The sequence below is a fragment of the Lipophrys pholis genome (genome assembly GCF_963383615.2).
Source record: "Lipophrys pholis genome assembly, chromosome: 3".
Classification (NCBI taxonomy): Eukaryota; Metazoa; Chordata; class Actinopteri; order Blenniiformes; family Blenniidae; genus Lipophrys; species Lipophrys pholis.
Genome location: NC_137627.1, coordinates 25465253 through 25485556, shown reverse-complemented (window position 1 = coordinate 25485556; position 20304 = coordinate 25465253). Strand labels below are relative to the sequence as shown.

The 20304-nt window shown below is 40.6% G+C and overlaps 1 protein-coding gene across 1 annotated transcript in view; it reads right to left on the bottom strand.

The window, feature by feature from the left end:
* Positions 1-20304, bottom strand: part of LOC308106947 (sodium/calcium exchanger 2-like) — a gene marked incomplete at its 3' end in the record, with an annotated part of 182031 nt that overhangs the window by 45820 nt on the left and 115907 nt on the right. Inside the window, exon 3 of the mRNA XM_080458990.1 lies at positions 15110-15172. The remainder of the gene's footprint in view (positions 1-15109; positions 15173-20304) is intronic.

Genomic DNA, 20304 nt, shown 5'->3' with positions numbered 1-20304 from the left:
GTTTAACAAAGTTGCTATCCTGTTTTTTTTAATTCTGCTTAAAAAGAAATTTGTGTTTCTATACTTGTGGATTTGTGATATTATAAACTTGCAACATATAAAGCGAAGGGGGGTAGGGATGTTCCGGACCACTGCTACTCCACCATCAGTGGCTCCTATCACGCTGTTCCTCGCACCGCAATTGGCCAGTCCCACCACATCATGGTGCACCTGATCCCCGCATGCAGGGAGAAAGTAAAACCAACCTGTTGTGAGGACTTCAGAGGAGTGGACCAGCGAGACTGTGGAAGAACTTCAGGGGTGTCTGGACACTACGAACTGGGATGTTTTTCAGCATCATGCAATCGTGCAGCAGGGTGAGCTCCAATAATGACAAACCCTGGTGAACTGAAAGGCTCCGGTCAGAGAAAAAGGCTGATTCATGGGGACAAGGACAGATACAAGGAGGCCAAGGACAGATTCAACAAAGAAGAGAGAAGAGCTAAATCCCTTCATGGAGAGAAACTGAACCAACAACTCAGCCTAAAGCCCCCCACTCTGTTAACGACCTGCGCCTGACCCACAACCTGAACGAATTCTACTGCCATTGGACAGACCTGACAACCGCCACTCCTCCACCCACCAGTCACTGACCATCAAAGAAGGAGATGTGAACAGACTAAGTAAAAAACTGAACCCCTGTAATGCTGCCGGCCCAGACCTGGAGTCCCTCATCCCTCACCAAGAAGGCTCAGCAGAGGATGGACTTTCTATGGCTAAGATGCTGGTGAACTTCTACACTGCCATCATTCAGTCTATCCACACCTCATCCATCACTGTCTGGTTCGCTGCAGCCATGGCCAGGGACAAGGCCAAGCTGCAGCAGGTCCTCTGTTCTGCTGAGAAGGTGATTGGCTGTAACCTCCCAGCTCTCCAGGAGCTCAACTTCTCCAGGACCAGGAGACCAGCAGCCCAGAATGGAGCCGACCCCTCTCACCCCGGACACAAACTGTTCCAGCCCATTGCGCCTTTACACCCCCAAAAAATTCCTCCTACTGTGGAAATGTTCATTTTGATAGTACCTGGCAATGAAACAGTTGTGATTCTGAAAATGATGCGTTTTTACTTGAAACGTTGTTGAGCAAACACGACCTCAGACATTGTTTACCTACTGACATACTATGATCCAGGAGGCTCAGGGAATATGATGAGCCTAAAATCAAGACACTGATTTTTTTATTTTCTTAGACTGGTCAACTAGTTTTGAAATTTTTTGTTGACTCAGAAATTTGTCTCCAGAATCACCTCTCATCACTAAAATCATGCAAAATTCACTTTCTAATGGTTTTCCATTGTTTCAGTTTTTAAAAAGTGAGTTGCTCCAACAAACCAATCAGAAATCAAACCCTATATAGTGTCATCGGGGGTTTAGCCAATCACAGTGAAGGTAGGCCCTCCCTTTGCCCCACCCACAATTACGCAGCTCTACTCTGACACATGGCACCACAAGAGGAAGTACTTCCTCCTCTTCCCAAGATGGGCATGTGTGGGCGGAGCCAGTCCAGCTCACACAGACACAGCAGATTCTGAATGTAGCTCCTATGATCCAATATTCAAATGGAGGAAAATCAAGGAAAAGCTGGATTTGGGGCAATAAACTTTAAAACAATGTTTTTAGACCAAAACAAAAGTGTTGATAAGCTGTATGATATGACATCTTTAAGTGATTCTTTTCTAATGATGACGAGACTGTTTGTCGGATCCAACTCTTGTTATCATGAATATTTGTTTTCAACAATTCTGACACTTGATGTAGAAATGTTCTCCTTTATCCATGATTCAAATAATCAGAAAGCCGGTAGAAGAGATGCCACTATGAGTGACACAACACATTATTTTGGAGTCACGAGAAGCTGAAACTGCCGCTCGTCTCCCCGCTGCCACAGAACCAGACTCAGTCCAGTGGGACCGGAGCTCACCGCGAAGCGCAAATAACAAAGGGACGCTGACAAACACGCTCTCTTTTCCACTCTCACCCTCCCTCTCACACACACACACACACACACACACACACACAAATTCTCATTAGGATAAATCAAGGAGCAAATTGGTCTCTCAACAATCATTTTCTTTATGCCTGCTGAGCCCGGCTCGTTTGGAGGAGGCAATCAGTGTCAGCTGGCAGAGCAGAAGCTCGCAAAGAGAGGCCGGGGCGAGAAAATAGCCCGTTAGGATGCACTGACACACAAAAACTCAATCTGAACAGAAAACTCGGGGTCCCAAAACTGCCCCGAGAGCTGGAGGACGTACGTGACTGAAAATCTCAATTCATGTGTGAAATTCCGCTCAAATCTTCACAATCCAACACTGATTTTCAACAAGCCACTAAAAGAATACAGCAAGAGGAAGATGACATGTTTCATTCATTTTATGTTCTGATGGGAGAAGTTGTTGCAACATAAGATTGACGATTTGATTCCTTTGTCTCTGTTAATTTGGGTGTTTTTCTACACATTCTTCGGCTTTTTTATGTTTTTTATTTACCACATAAAGCGGAGCCATCTTCATTCAGCCAAACAGGCAGAGTGCAGCCTGCAGTGTGTGTGTTAGTGGAGTGAGCTTTACTTTCTGGGTTAAATCCTTTTCTCTTGTTTATGTTTGTTTTCCTTTTGTTTGCTAGGTAAGTTTTACCCCTGACAGAATGAGGGTGATTTTTGGTTTGTTTTCATCGTAGAGCTCAGTCTTAGATTAATTTGTTAAGGACTCGTTATTTGCTTGTTGTACACAAGAGCACCTTGTAAATAAACTCACTATTGCACTGAGAAGTAGTTTGTGGCTGTTTGGACCAATGGAGTGGAATGGAGCTCCTAGGCTGGGGCGGAACACTCATATTCACAAAAAAGGTTTTAAATCAAATCTCGTTTTTTATGAAAACACACAATAAAGATGTATATAAAAACACACTGGATTAAAGTGGATGGGGCTCCACTGGGGGGCGTCAGAGAGCTTCGGTTATGGTGGAGCAATAAGAATAATCTGGGGATCAGGGGGTTGCCGCTCACATTTCTATTGCTTTCTATTGCCTGTGGATCATATACAGTACATACAAATGTTCTCTAACAGCTTTTACTTGTTTCTGACCAAGTCCAGTTGACCTGATTCTGTTTGCTTTGAGAAACCTCCCGCCTGGATGAACAACAGGTATTATACTGTCTGCTTTTCAGAAATAGTTATAGTGGGTGGTATAGTCATCATATCCATTCATCAAGGAGACATACTGTGCACCAGTCTCTTTTAAAGTCTTTACATTTTAGAGTCAGCGTTACGTTATTAGTTGTTCCACACGTGCTGACATGCTACAAACGCAGTTTAATCTAAATATCATGAAAATCTTAGCAAATGTTCGTTGTCATGCCTGCATTTACCTCTGCTCTCTTCACTGATAAAAATATTGTAATAGATTTATTTAATACAAAAATAAAACAACTTTTTGCAGTATTTATTTATGTAATTAAAGCAAGATTGTTCTTTGTTTAAACTACTTCCTTTTTTTTTTACAAGAAAAATAAAATGCAAGTAAAGTGAAGTTTGTATTTTTCCTTTCTAAGATCGTTAGATCATCTGTATAATCTGGAGTGTATGTTTCATGGATTGTTCGGAGTCTATCTTCCACTAATACGGTAATATCATCTGCCTCTTTGTATGTCATCATTCTATCATCTGTGGTGCTCAGGAACACTGATGGCTTATGGGTATTTGGTGTTTTGAAATATTGAATGAAACACAGTGAAGACAACAACATGGTTATTTGCTGTGTGGATGAATGTGTAAAGGTTGGCTCACATTACTTCATTCATTTTCCACAAAATAAATTGCAGTGTCTTTTATTTTGAAGAAATAATTCATACTTCAATACCAGATATATTTGTGTGAAGATGCAAACTTGAATTATTATTGCTGACTTCACAACTTCTGCTCAGATTTACTTTTCTCAGTGCCGTTGAGAATCACTACTTTAATGTAAAGCTACATGAATCAATTCAACACACCTCAAACCAAAGTGATGGAAATCTGAAATCTGAAGAGGAACATTTGGATTTTAAGAGCAGATTTATTTTTGTTCCAGTAGAAAACATCACAGGCCCTGCTGATTTATTTGACTTGTAAAGAAAAAAAAAGAAAAAATAGAGAGAGATAGTAGACTTCCAGCACTTCAGCTTGTGAATTTTTTATGATCCGTGTTCACAGTTTCTGGTCCACCGTCAGAGAAATGAATGTCAGGTCCTTCAGTATTTCATCACTGATCAATCTGTGTGCTTCCACCTGCAGTCTAATCTGCAGAGCTGCGGGTTCTCTCTTCAATAAGTCACTGCATCTTGGAGCCTCTGCAATATGGAAGCGGACGTGGAATTGGCGTATAAATTGAGGGTAAATAGGGCGTGAATGGAAAAAGGAGATGTGGAGAGAAGCGGAGAGCGAAAACTGCAGCTGGGTCTGCGTGTTCGCTCGATATTCAGAGTGTTTTCTTCATTGTGTTCGGCTCTAAAGACACAACCAGTCCTCAGGCTGCTGCCAAACAGCTCCTCAGCAGGGAATTACAGCCGTGCGTGACCTGCAGTCGCTGCTGAGGTGGATACCACCGTGTTGTGTGTGTGTGTGTGTGTGTGTGTGTGTGTGTGTGTGTGTGTGTGTGTGTGTGTGTGTGTGTGTGTGTGTGTGTGTGTGTGTGTGTGTGTGTGTGTGTGTGTGTGTGTGTGTGTGTGTGTGTGTGTGTGTTGTTGTGGCGTGCAGCAGTGGTTTGACCATAGATTTCCATCAGGAAAACCAAATGCGGACAAAAGGACTCACAAATACAGGTTTGGGCGGGAAAAAAAAGAGGTGTTTAAAACAATAGCACCTCCTCGGTTTATTATATCACATTTTGTGATAAACTAAGAAATTCAACAGGAATCACATCACATGTACATGTACATATGTCCTCTTTAAAAGACCAACATGTTTTGAAGTACTATTACAAATGCTTTACATTTGCAATATGAACCAAGATCTATTAGTATGGATATTTGTTTATTTTTTAATTTTTTTATCCTTTAAATACTTGTGTAATCTCAGTTTAATTGTGAAGGCTGGTTTACACAATCCTTCTTCCTTCTGCTGAATCGTGACGATCTCACAATAAAAGAAAAGGCCATGTCAGGGGTCAAAATGTGACATATTTAACAAGATGTATAACTCTGGAATGACTGGAGTGTGTCGTTTTCTGGGGTCAGATGGACGTTCAAAGTGAACTTATTCCCAGCGCAGCGAGTCGACAGCTCAGAGACGAGTCCTCTCATCATCCTCGCCGCAGCCCATCCCAAACACTGACGGGTATATAAATATATAAAAAGAGGTGAATGTTTTTAGAGTAAACAAACACTCTATGATTTTTCTGCATAAATTTCTGGAACAGCTCCAGGCCTGCACATAACCACCCAAACTTGAATCATTTCAGGACTTTATGTCTTTTAACTGCCAGTTCTATAAGTTGATGCTGACTGTGTTTTATGTAGCGCTATACAAATGAAATTGAGTTGAATAGAACTGTTTCTACTGAATAAAAAACAAACACATGGGTTATTTTCCAGGTGTTCCAATGTTCCACATTACTCAACATTAGCCTGAGCCTGTATCAGTCATTAGACTGGCCCACGCAGCGCCGACAGCTCAGCTAATGTGCCACAGCAACACAATGATACAGTGAAGAGGCCATTAGTAACGCAGGACACACTGAGGGAGTGAAGCTACAGGAAATGAGTTGCTTGTTTGGATAAAGAGCAAAACATCTTCAAAGACATATGATGAAGTCCGGTTGAACTGATTAAATTTTCCTGGACTAATGAAAATATGACTAGAGAGTATTTCCAGTAAATAGTGAAATAATACGCAAAATAATTGTGAATTCTTCATAGTTGATGGTTGTAGATTTCCCAGTTCCATTGGATTCAACTTGATTGATTGTATTTGTTGCTGGCTGACATAGTTTTATTTTTGTGTGTTGAGCTCATATACCCTTTCAAAAGGTGAACATTAATTTGTATTAGAAAAATATTGAAAGTGTTACTGGACAATCTTGTGTAAATGCTACAGAGTAATTTATGTTGTATTTTGTTAATTTCTACAGAAGTATATTTATTTTATCATTTTATATTCATTTTCAAAAGAAATGATTTTTTTCTGGGGGCCCTGTGGAGAATAATTCTTTTCTCCACACCTCAAGAGGCTGAGAACTTTCTTTTGACCTAACTTTGTGACTCCGACATGGCTACGGAGTATGGCTGAACACAGTGGACTGGATAAAGACAACCAAAAAGGTGCAATTAAATTCATATTTGTTCATTTTTTAATAATGGAGTTTTTTGGTTTTATATTTTAATATATTTTGTTTTGTATGCTGGGATGTAACTACCATATTTGGTGGACAATTTATTTTATGCAACTTATACATAAATATATGTACATATAAGTGTTCCATTCTTGTTCAGTAGCATTCATGTAGCATTATATATGCTCCATTAGTTATAGCAGGACATTCAAGCTTGGTAAAAGAAAGAAAAAAATATATAAATTTGTTTGCTTAGTTTTCTTTCTTTAATTAAATTTGATATAATGCAGAGTTGCGGGGGGACTATATATATATATATATATATATATATATATATATATATATATATATATATATATATATATATATCTGCTATCATAGTTTTGTCACTCCTCACTGGTGTGGATGGGCGTTTGCCCCTATATTTGCTTAAAGTAAGGGAAGGGTGCGGTTTTTCAAGGAGCGTGGATGTTTGGGTTGGTGTTTCCTGGGATGGTGTTTTACTTGTTTGCTCTTATTTTCATTCTTGTGCCTGCCTCAATGAGGCAAGGCACAAAGATTACTGTTCCTAGGAATTCAACAATTTTCCAAACATTTTTCTGGAAGTTTTTTCGGCACGTAGTGCACTAGTCCCGCTCCGTTTGGAGCAGGTACACAAAAAGCACATCAAAACGTGTGAAAAATTCAGGAATAGTGTGCTATGACTTTTAGAAGTGCCACGGCTAACGGTTTCCCCCCCAAAAAACCCTGAAAAACAGCGAAAAATTTCCCATTCAAACGGATGGGAGCTGAGAGAAAAACCAACAAACAGGGGAAAGGGCGGCGCTGGTCCACCTTCTGAAGGGGCTCGTACATCTGGACGGAGAGCAGAGACTGACCCCCCGTGAAGCGCTGCAACACCCCTTCATCACCCGGTCCTTCCTCGACCAGGAGCCCCTCAGCGGTCCCTCCCAGGACCCCTTCACCCACACCCCCTCAGTGGTCCCTCTCAGGACCCCCTCAACGAGGAGCCACTCGGCGGTCCCTCCCAGGACCCCCTCAACGAAGAGCCCCTTGATGGTCCCTCCCAGGACCCCATCAACCAGGACCCCCTCAGAAATCCCTCCCAGGACCAGACCAATGACTGTCCACCGGAGAAATCAGGTTTCAGCTCCCACCAGGACCCCCAGGACTCCGCCTCGGGGCGTTCTGAGCTCTCAGGGACCCTCAGTGACGTTGCCGCTTTCATCACTGAACAGAGAGTTGATGTTGAGGAAGAAGCTTATGGTTCCTCTGATGAAAAATGTGGAGCAGAAGACGTCCCTCTGCGCTCGACCTCCACCTGTCATTTCAGGAGAGTGAGGAAGACGATCCGCGGAGTGTTCAAGACAATCCGGAACACCTTGTTTGTTGTTTTAAGCCTTAAATTGACAACTGACTCTATATATAATATAATAAACATCAGGTCTGGTCCCAATACAGAGAGGGTGGTTCTTATTTAAAATTTTACATAAATACTCTAACGACTATTATTGATATGTGTTTTTTGTTTTTTTCCCATTGTTGGTATTTTGTTGATTAACATTGCTAGTATGTCTTATGTATTCTATTGTTGTATGATTTATTAAATAATGTGTATAGATGATTGCCATTCAGTTTTGAATCCACACTTACAGAAAAATGGAAGATGGAACTGTGACGTTCATTATGTAAATATGAATTGAAAATGGGGGTGGGTTTAATAGGTTTTCTTCTTCCCACTGCCTTTCAGGCAAAACTGGAGCTTTCTTTCTTTCCTGTTCCAGTTCACATTTTATGTTAGATGTGAATTTCTTTTTTTTTTGCCTGTTTAAAAAAAAAAGAAAAAAAGTCAAAGTACATATACAGTAGTAGTGGCAAGTATTTAGAGGGTATCGATCGGCAGCAGAAGGCAGGCACAAAAAATTTCCTTTCTAGTTTTTACTCCTGTTTTTGTGTCACACTTCAACATGGTAGACTTTTAATATACTTAAAATATGGAAAATCCCAAACTGTCAGAGTTAATAATTGCGAGCTGGAATGTCCGGAGACTCAATAAGTTAACTAAATTGAAACAGGTTGTCAACAGGCTTAAAAATTTACATTCTACAATCATTTTTCTCCAGGAAATTAATCTACCAGTTTCTGACATTAAAAAAGTGCAAGGTCAAGTTATACATGCAATATATAACAAATATGTTCAGGGGGTGTTAATTCTTATTCATAAGACAATTCCTTTTCAACTTACTAATACTATCCAGGACCCCAAAGAAAGGTTTGTCATCGCATCTAATGAGGACAACCCGAAATTATTTGAAAATGTATTTTGTCTCTACCTTCTTAGTTTGACTTAAAGATAGTTGGAGGAGATTTTAATTGTACTTTGAACCCCTTGGTTGATCGTTCCACAAAATCTGACTCCCAAAAAATTAAATTTCGGAAAACAATATTACAATATATGACCGATTTGAATTTGGCAGAAATTTGGAGGAAACTTAACCCAGATAAATCTGAATATTTATGTTGTTCAGGGCTACATAAGTCGAGGTCCCGTATTGACTACTTTTTAGTGTCACATGAGCTGGTATCAAAAACTAAGAATTGTTGGTATGATTGTATAGTTATTAGTGACCACTCTCCAATCTCTCTGTCTATATTTCTAGATAAGCTTAAACTATCTCACTTTAATTGGCGCTTGCAAGTAAGATGGCTGCAAAATAAAGAGTTTATTAGATATGTAGAAAATAAGATAGATATTTATTTTGAGATAAATACTGATCAAACAAATGCGCCAGTACGTTGGGAAGCGTTCAAGGCATATATTAGAGGGGAAATTATGAGCTTTACAAGCACTCAAAACAAGAAACAAAAAACAGAAATACTGAAATGAGAGAAAGAAATACAATTTTTAGAAGTACATATAAATGAGAATGATAATCCTAATAAACAGAAACAAGTACTGGCCCTTAGAGCAGAATACAACAAACTAACAAGCGAAAAAGTTTATTGATCTTTTTTATTTTATGATCAGGTGGGAAAAGCTGGTAAACTGTTAGCATGGAGAATTACAAAAATGGAGTCTGAAAGAGCCATTAATGGCATAACCACACCGTCAGAAGATATTACAAACGATCCACAAGGATCAACAATGCATTTAAAGATTTTTACCAATCACTGTATAAGTCACAATGTTTTGCCACCTTCGCTGATAGTGATACCTTTCTCGATCAAAGCACTCCAAAGTGCTTACAGAAGAGGCCAAGAGGGATTAAGATAGCAATATAACTGTACAAGAGTTATTGCAGGCCATTACAAATATCAATTCAGGCAAGGTTCCAGGACCTGATGGCCTGCCTATAGAATTTTGTAAAACTTTTCAGAAACAGCTGTTAACTCCACTTCTTAATAAGTTCAATGAGTCATTTGATATCTCCAGGTAAATTACCAACCGATTGTGCATCATATAGGCCAATTTGTCTTATGGGAGTAGACACAAAACTACTATGTAAAGTACTTGCAAAAAGATTAGACCCTTATATTTCATCCTTAGTGCATAATGATCAAAATGGATTTGTAAAGAGTCGCCAGGGAGTGCTTAATATAATTCATTGTAGTAATAACTTTAGAGACACAGCATTACTGTCTCTGGATCCAAGACAGGCGTTTGATAGAATCGAATGGCCTTATCTGTTTAATGTGCTGCCGAGATATGGACTGAGAGAAAATCTTGGGAAATGGATACAGCTGCTGTACACTGGTCCTGTGGCCCGTATGATGACCAATAACAATTTATCAAATAAAATAATGCTGTTTATATTAGCCATTGAACCACTAGCCATGTCCGTTAGAACTGAAATCAATCTGTCAGGAAAAACTATTGGAGACCAAGAACATAGGATATCACTATATGCGGATGATGTAATCCCTTTTGTCAAAACTATCAACTAGCATTCCAGCAGTATTATCTTTAACCAATACATTTGGTCAGTTTTCTGGATATAATATTAATGACACAAAGTCCTCCATACGCTTTTTGAATGAAGAGGAAGGAATAACCCAGTTATGAGATCGCCATTCCTCAATGTGAAAGAAGGTTTCACTTATCTTGGAATTAAGATTACCCCCCAAATTAATACAATTGTTAAAGCAAATTATGATCCATTGATGGGTGAAGTACGCGAATTGCTAGAAAGGTGATCAACAATACCTATATCAATGATACGTCAAATTTATTTAATTAAGATGACTATTCTGCCAAAATATCTATACCTGTTTCAATCACTTCCATTACCATTGTTGAAATCTTTTTTTTAAAGACATCTCTGGTGTTTTTGTAGGTTTAGCTGGAACAATAGAAAATCTAGACTTAGACTTAGGATATTGTATCTTCCGTATTATTGGGCCACTAAGCTTCGCTGCACTATGTTTTATTTCTTCAAACAATCTCCTCCTGCATGGGATTCTGTTGAACAAACAATATCTAAAGTTTCGTCAAGCATATATTTATATTCAGCTGATCTGAACATCTTAAAAAGACAAACAACAAATCCCTTTTTAAAAACTGCCATCGATATATGGTTCAAAGCTCACAAACATATCGGTGATACGCCCATTATTTCCCAGTTCTCTCCTATTTGGGGAAATATGCAGTTCACTCCGGGCAGGGCAGATCGCGGTTTTAAGGTTTGGGCTGACAAAGGTGTACAAAACGTTGGCGATCTATATGACCAGGGCTCTCTATTAACATTTAACTATCTTAGATTGAAATTTTTAATTCCCCTTAAACACTTTTTTAAGTACTTACAAGTGAAGCAGTTTGTCTCTTCAAGACATCATGAAACTCTTCGTGAGCCACCTTTGTACTGCCTGGAGGGTATTGTGATAAAGCATGGGCACAGGAAAGGGCAAATTTCTATTTTATATGCAACACTCAATTTGTATGACAAGGAATCTTGCAATGATGGAATGAATGTTTGAAGTGTGGATATACAAGAAGAGATTGAAGATGCTGAGTGGCTTGTTTAATCGCTCAAACACAAACAATTAACACAAGAATGAAACTCCTGCAACACAAATGGTTAATGAGGACGTACATAACTCCAGAGAAACGCAACAAATGGTCCCGGGAGATTCCAGATACATGTGTGAAATGTCTGACTGAGAAAGGCACTTTGATCCATTGTGTATGGGATTGCCCTAAATTGGGAACTTTTTGGAAAATTATTGTGTGCACTTTGAGTGAAATCATAGGTATATAAATACCTTGCACAGCAAAACTTTGTATCTTGGGTATATACCCAGATAACTTCTACGTTAATACCAGAGATAACACTTGATCAACTTTGGCCTCCTGCAGGCCAGGAGGATCATGGCTCTATCTTGGAAAGAGACAAATTTACTTATGTAGTTAGGGGTAAAGCAAAATAATTTGAAAATGGAACGTTTTAAGGCTATTGAGTGTGACAATTGATTTGGTTTTATTTATATTTAGTTTTTGTCTTTTTTTTCTGTCTTTTTGTTTTGTTTCTGTATTAATTCTTGGCTTACGTTGTTATTATTTAATATGTTTTTTGGAACAAATGTTTTGTGGGGAAATTAATAAAACACATTGTTGAAAAAACAACAACAATCAAATCATTAAGATGTTTAACAATTTCAATTCCATTTTTGATTCTGCTTATCAATTCCCATCCCCAGTGGAGCTGTGGAGCGACTGGTTAGTCCCGAAGGTGCAGCTCTGGAGATCACTGGACCATACAAGCCCTTTCTGGTGATTGATTGACTGAGAATATCTCCGCGAGTGACATTATAGGAAAACAGTAATATTAAAATGAGGGTTAGTCTGCTTTAGATTCTGTTCATATGAGATCGATCTGACAGAAAAGGTTATTTTTCCATGTTTGTTTCCTGGAGTTGAGCGACTGGATTGGACATTGAGCTCAAACAAACACAAAATGTAATGTGACACCACTGAGGCGGACATGTGGGTGGAGGAAACCATCCAATATATCCAAGCCTTTCGGCAAAAACTAAAAATCCAACATGAGACTGATCTGCCTCAAACTTTCACTCGATTAATCCTCAGTGTTTGTAGGTCAGCTTCCACATGTGCGTGCACAAAATATGACTCTGTGCAAACCTTTACTAGCTGCAGGGATTTTCTTCTAGAGCCTTGAGAGCTTGTTGGATAAAAACAATCTGAAATCTTCCATGTAACAGTGTTTGTCTACAGATTCTCATTGGTCATGAAAAACAAACGTCCTCCTATTAACATTTTTAAGCTGTTTCAAACAGGTTATCTAGCTTTTACGACTCTATACTCAACCCAGTGCGGCCATCTGTTGTTACTGGTGTAATAGCAGGTACTTTCAGGAAATATTACAGTTAATGTTTTCATTATAATTTGACCCTGTATAAAGTCCACAGAGTCCACAGACCACATGTTGGACACTTCAGCTCGAGGTCTGGTCATCCCCATTTAATATTGAGCCCAGTGCAATAATACTCCAAGTACCACATTCAACCAATTTATGTACGTATCTGAACAACAAAACATCCACAGTAAGTTAGGAAATACGTACATGTATGAAAGAGTTACGTTTTCTGTTTCTCTTTTCACTTCTTTACACTTCATCAAACAAATATGCAAGAAGAAACACACATAAAACAGAAACACTTGCTACTGTGAGGGCACAGTCAAACCATTAATCCCTGTCATATATTCAGTCTGGGCCAAAATCCCAAAGAAAATAAACAATAAGACGATGACACGTTCACCTGATCTCCTTTACATTCACACTTACAACATGTGGGACCTTTCATGGTGGATAATATCGCAGTAAACTTTGTTAACTTGCACTACATGCCTGTGAATGAAGTTAAAAGCACCCACTGGATTATTGTGGTGATTTCTTGTAGGTGATTCTTAGTGAATCATGCTTAACGATGGAAGAAGGAGCCTGAACAGCAGCATGAATTCCCCAACAGTTTCCTCAGTAACCAGACAATCAACATAACCCACCTCACCGTGTGGTGTTTAGATGTTGTGTCTGATCTGGGAGCAGGAAAGATTCTCCGACAGCTCCCATTCATCACCTGGCCGGGCTGCAGGGTGACACAACTAATGAACTGTTCCAGTTGCTCTCACCCAGAATGCACTGTGTTCGGCCTCCAAGCCCTCCAGGCTGTTTCATTGGTCAAGACACGTGTGCAACTTGTTTGTTTGTTTGTGTGTTTGTTTGTTTCTTGGTCTGATTGCGCAACAGAAATCTCACTGCTGTCACAGAGTGTCTTGTCACTGTGTGTGTGTGTGTGTGTGTGTGTGTGTGTGTGTGTGTGTGTGTGTGTGTGTGTGTGTGTGTGTGTGTGTGTGTGTGTGTGTGTGTGTGTGTGTGTGTGTGTGTGTGTGTGTGTGTGTGTGTTATGCATGAATACATGCGATGTTACACTAAAGCGAGGCAGGTACAAATACTTGTTTTATTCTATTACATGACAAACTATGTCGGTTGTAAGTGGGTTGAAAATGCTGCAGATTGCATGAAAAATATATAGAGAGCAAGAAAACGTCACAATAACATTTATCTCCATTACGCTGGGAAAACACTGCTTTCTTCAGGAGTAACGCGCACACACACCCACACACCCACACGCACACGCACACGCACACGCACACGCACACACACACACACACACACACACACACACACACACACACACACACACACACACACACACACACACACACACACACACACACACACACACACACACACACACACACAAACAGCGGCTCTGATTAGCGTTAGCCGCCTTCAATAGAGGTCTATATGTTGGTAGTTTATCGCAGCTTTATGGTTTCTGATTCTTAGTATATAAGTATATTCATTTCAAGAAGAGCTAACATTCAGATTATAGAGCATCTTCCTCCACTGACATTCGAAATTATAGAGCATATTCTTCCTAACACCCAGATTATAGAGCATCTTCTTCCCAACATCCAGATTATAGAGCATTGTCTTCCTAACATCCAGATTACAGAGCATCCTCCTCCTAACGTCCAGATTCTAGAGCATCTTCTTCCTCACATCCAGATTCTAGAGCATCTTCTTTCTCACATCCGGATTCTAGAGCATCTTCTTCCTAACATCCAGATTATTGACCATATTCCTCCCAACATCCAGATTATAGAGCGTCTTCTTCCTAACATCCAGATATAGAGCATATTCCTCCTCACATCCAGATTACAGAGCATCTTCCTCCACTATTGAATCTGTCATTAGACTGACCTACGTGGTGCTGACAGTTCAGATAATAAGGTCAAAACAATAATACAATGTTTATCATTATTCAGACAGGCCTAAATAAAGAACAATAAAAGTAAAGCAAGAGTTACTTTCCCCAGTAACTAGTTACTTTTTGTCTGCATTATTTAGTCAAGTGAACCCAGTACTTTCTAAAGACTTCTATATAAGCCCAAACACTGATAAGTAAACACATTATATCTTCCCTGCAACAGCGAGAATTCTTCCTCCCTGAGGCAGAAACAGAACAGAAAACACAACTGCGTCTATTATTTAACAGCCAGAAAACTCGGCGTGGTCGTGACTCGCTGCAGGTGATGGAGATGAGGTCCTGCAGACTGCCTGCAAAGCATTACATGATCCCACCAAGTCGCACCGTTCAGACACTTCTGATGGTGGAAACGTCCGACCCAATTACTGCAAAGCCCAGGAGGAGGAGAAGAAAACAAGAGAGGGAGCGGGAACTCACCACTAGTCCCAGGTGCTCCTTCCTCAACTCTTGATCCACATAGAGCGCCTAGTCAGTGGCAGGCTGCAGAGAGAGAGAGAGAGAGAGAGAGAGAGAGAGAGAGAGAGAGAGAGAGAGAGAGATGAGAGGATTTCACTTGTAAAGGCATTTTAAAACATTCTCCAGCAAACACAGAGGCAGAACAATTCTGCAACCTCCCACAGGCACAGCAAACAAAAACACAAGCGAGCTCACGTCATGCACGAACATGGAACACCACATCCCACATTATCATCAGCTCAACAACAGACGAGCGGAGCGACGCAGAGAATCAGGAGAAGAGTGATAAAGAAAATGTGTATGAGAGAGACACGTATAGGTCAGCCATGAGGTTTCATTTGTATAGATGTCAGTTCATTAGTAGAGTTATCGTCCCCAGAGATGGGTCACGGATAATGAACACACACACACACGCACACGCACACGCACACGCACACACACACACACACACACACACACACACACACACACACACACACACACACACACACACACACACACACACACACACACACACACACACTTCAGTACATGTGAGTGTGTATGTGGTGTTTTTCCATCAAGTGACATGAACAGAGGCGTTCAGCGGCAGAAGGGGAAGAGGGGATGTTGGAGGTGAAGCTCAGAGACTTCAGAGAGGACTCATGGCGTAGTGGAACACGTATCTGCAGAGTGAGCAGACGATGACCTTCCTGTGGCCGTTCACAAAAACATTTCTGATCACATGACGTCACCTGACGACCTGAAACTTCACCTTCAACTGCCAAGTTGTCGTGCAGTCCACCCAGCAGTACAATACAGTAATGTCAAATCCCAAGAGAGTAAACCTCAAAACTGGACTTGGTCATTCGTCTTTCAAGACATTTTGATCAATTGCCAAGTGGCTTCATCAGTTCCGACTAAACTGATTTGAAAAGGTCGAAACATCTTCAACGATGATGGAAAGCAGAGCTATTTCCCAGTGGGACAGATGAGAACATGCAGAGACAACACAGTAAATATGGTTCAGTAGTTACAGAGGATCGTCTTTCAGTGGAGACAGGAGCTTACGTTTGTGTTACACACAGCACAGTGAACAAGTAGATTACAGCAGTGTCCTAAACTGCATTTCCAAAGTTGGTAAATTTCCTATCAATTCTGTTAATTTCCCTTAACAATTAAAACACAATTAAGGAGCCTAGAGGGTATATCTCATAATAAAGTCAGCATATAGAAGTCATGGGGGAAAGAATTGCAGCTCGATTGGGACTCTTGCGTGCAAAAATGTTATCTAGATATTGTGTGTGTGTGTGTGTGTGGGCGTGCGTGCGTGCGTGCGTGCGAGCTACAATACCATATAAATCATGTCCAAACAGCAGTAGGTTTTTTTCAAAGATAAATATGTGTTTTTGTAATTAGTACATCACAGCTGCATGTTCCTCAGTCTCTGTCAGAAGAAAAGAGCCAAGAGGTTTATATTTTTGTTACTTTTGTTTTCCACTGAGAAAAAGCTCCAAGTGAAATATCCCCAACAACAAAAAAAGCACAAACTCTTCCAGCTGCCATCTCTGAGTTCCTCTAATGGGTTTTACACCTGAATGCAGACGCCTTTAATGCTGGTCACACGTTTTCCAGCTCAACGCTCCAATAAAGCAGTGATCAGAGGAGAATTGATAACAAGACAGAGTGTGGCACTGATGAGAATAAATGTGTCCAACAGATTTGAGTTGGGGAAATTATTTCCAGGCTGCTCTGCATATTTCCCTCTAGAAATAACAGTTCCTCTGACTCAAACAGATTATTTACACTACATTGCACACAGTGGAGTCGCCATGGTGAATTAGTTAAAAAGTTTGATTGAAGAGCAGCGTGGCGTTGCAGTGGTGTGCAAAGCTTTTTGGTTGTTAGACGATTCAAACCTGCAGCTTCTTGAGTTTGCATGTTCTCCCTGTGTACTTGTCATGTGTCAGAACATAGATTTCCTTTCTGGCCTGATCCCAAGTAAAACCATCGCAGATATCACAGACACCGATACCAACACTTTATAAAAACACTTGATGTGTGATCTTCACTCAGCTTATGTGTTGAGAAAAACCAGTTGAAGCTTTATGTTTTTTAGAGTTGAAGTTATTAAAAATACACCACAGTAAGTATTATACTTTAGCTCAGGTCTCAGTTAGTTAGCCGACCACTAATCACACCAGGCAGAAGAAGTACTTTTGCCAACCAGTGGGAAATGTTACCAAATTAACATAGTAACTTTGATGAAATGAATACACATTTATTTGTTGATATTTTAATATGAGAATCAACATGTGGTAGAACAGTCGAGCCTGACAGTAGAAGTCAGGGTGTTTTGGTATCTTCATGACTGGTTCCTCCAGCAGTCCAAAAGCTTGTTAGGTGGACTGGTGACTCTGTGTTGGTCCTGAGATGGACCGGTGAGCTGTCAAAGGTGGACCCTGTCAGACCCCCCCCCGGGAGGCTGGTAAATAAGATGGATGCCTGAGGAGTTCTTCCTCAGAAGGTCTTAACCTCGATTAAGAGGTAGATGGAGCCTCTTCTTCACTGTCAATAGGTCTTTATCTGCTGAGAGAGGCGAGCAGTCGTACAGGGACTGAGAGGCGACCTCCTGCTCTGCAGGTCAACTCATCTGAGAGGAGTCACAGGGTGGAGGGTGGAGGGTGGAGGGTGGAGGGTCAGCCGGTGGACACACTGTCAGAAGAGCCTGCCAACACTTACATGAGGATTCAAGCTACTGTCATTTTACTGGAGGCTCTTATTGTCTATTGGTTCCTAAACCTTATCACTTCTAACCTTGAGAGTCAGCATGATATGCTGTAATGATGTCTCACACTGATGGATATTGTTGTAAACATGTGAAATACTTCGGGTGGCAAAATAACAGCCTGAGTCGATGACATGAAGCAGCTCCTGCACAGCTGAAGCTGGCAGAAATGAAGTGCATGTTTTTCACACTATATGTCCAGATGTAACTGCAGTGTTGATAATCCAGGTCCAGAACCGTCTGTGAATCTGTTCCTCAGATTTTAGTCCACAATTATTCTGTTTTCTTCATCACTGGTTACAGTTTCTCTGCTTTTCTTCCTTCACACACTCTGAACTCTTTCTGCTGCTTACCTGGATCTATGTTTTGCTCTATCAGTCAAATCCAGCATCATGGAGGTTTTTTCTTTGTACTGTAGCAGCATTCTGTTGTCATACAGTGGCATCTAGTGGTCAAAAATAGTATGTACTGGAATATTGTTAGATATAAGTCACTTCTTACTATGTCACATGACCAGTCAAACTAGAACAAGAGCGATCTATATTCTGGAACAGATGGCAGATTGGTATCGACTTGGTCGCTAAAGGCTCCACTGCTCCCAAACTGCATTTTGCTGGAATTTCAATCCAGAAGATTTCAAGCTCTGAGATGTATGTGTTCACGTCTCTTCTACAGATATCAGGGGCAGAAAAGAGTGTGGGAATGTGCTTGGCTCCCGTGCTGTGTGTATGTACATGAGTATGTGTGCTTATACTGTATGGACAGAAGTTAGCCATCAGTGCAAAAGATGTTTGGTGGCAGCAAGTGTGAAGTTTCATCTGCAATTACTCTAATAAATGATCCATCGCCTCAGGTCTTAAGTCTTTAGACCACTCGTGTGCAGGTAATGTAACAAACAAAGTAAATTCAACCCAATTAGAGGGTAAGAATACTGCATTAAATGTCTGCTGTGAATTCGCTTTTTTAAAAACGGAAATGAAGAAAAACAAAAGTCACATTTGTTTCTCTTGCGACCAGAAACAAATGTGTGAAATAAATGCCACACTTGTTTCTTCATATTCAGACAGTGGTGTCTACTATTTTTTTGCATCCTGTACATATAAGATTAAACCTGGAATTACCAGACGACGACACATCAGTGGCCATGATGCTCTGTAGGTAATTGAGGTACAGTAAAACCTCTGATGTCGGGACGCCAGAAAATCCAAGAGCAAGTGTCCCCAGAAGACAGTCGTCCTCTCTTCAGAGGTCACAAAGACAAATGGGAGGACCAGTTGCTATTGAACGAACCAAAGACCAAATATGTTATTGAAGAAACATATTTACTTTAGTCCAGTTTCATCTAAGTGGGCCAGACCGGTAAAATATTGTCATAATAATCTTGAAAGTTTTTCGTTGTTGTGGCGCACTGTGTACGTGAGGAAATCGTCTATAATTTTTGCAAGATCACACAAATCCTTCTGAAAATGACGACAATCTCAAGATAACGTCATTTTCAATGAAACATTCTGGTGCCAAATACAGTGAAATGTATTGGTGGTTTGTCGGTCTGGATTGGAGCCAGTTTGCGGCCGGTTTTGGCCCACGGGCCTTATGTTTGACTGACCTGGTTTAAAGTGGAACTTCAGCTTAAGAGGAATCACAGCGCAGCCCCGCACTGCGAGGAGGAGGCAATTAATCACATCTCAAAATTAATATCCGAACACCAAAACAACGACCGAATATTTGGATAATCGGGTCCAGAATGAGTATTTTGCCAATTTTAGCATCTGATCGGCTTGAAATTTGCCAAGAAAAAACTTCCGCTCCCGTCCGTCAGAGGTTCTACTGTACAGCTCCTTGAAGCGACACATTTTAGGAGGTTTGAAATCACTTGTGGGACCAGCTCCTTTTTGGGGCTGGCTGCAGGTTTCTTGTTTCTCCTCCTGATGGCTGCAGCCTCACTGTCTGAGCCGTCCCTGTGTATCTGGCTGAATTAGGTTAATGCTACTTGGCTGAGTTGAATAATAATCGTTGACTGGCTCCTGGCTAATCACCCTGAAATGGTGCCAGGAGAGAGCAAGGGGGCGAGACTGAGCAACAGAGGCTGAATCAAGTAAAAAAGGTCTAGTTTGCTACAGCGTCTCTTCAAGGACTCAGATCAGATGTTTTGGAAGATTTGCATGCTGAACTTTATTGTAGGGACAAAAAATAAAGGACCCTGAGCATATATTCTTTATCTAAGCCTCACTAGTTTTTATTTATGAACATAGAAAAGTGAGCATGTTGCTCTAGAACCTGCAGGAGGGTGTCGTGGTTAGCACTCTTACCTCACAGTGAATCATCCCTGGTTTGAGTCTGGCCTCGGGGCCTTGCATGTTCTCCTTGTGTTTGTGTATAAGTTTTCTAA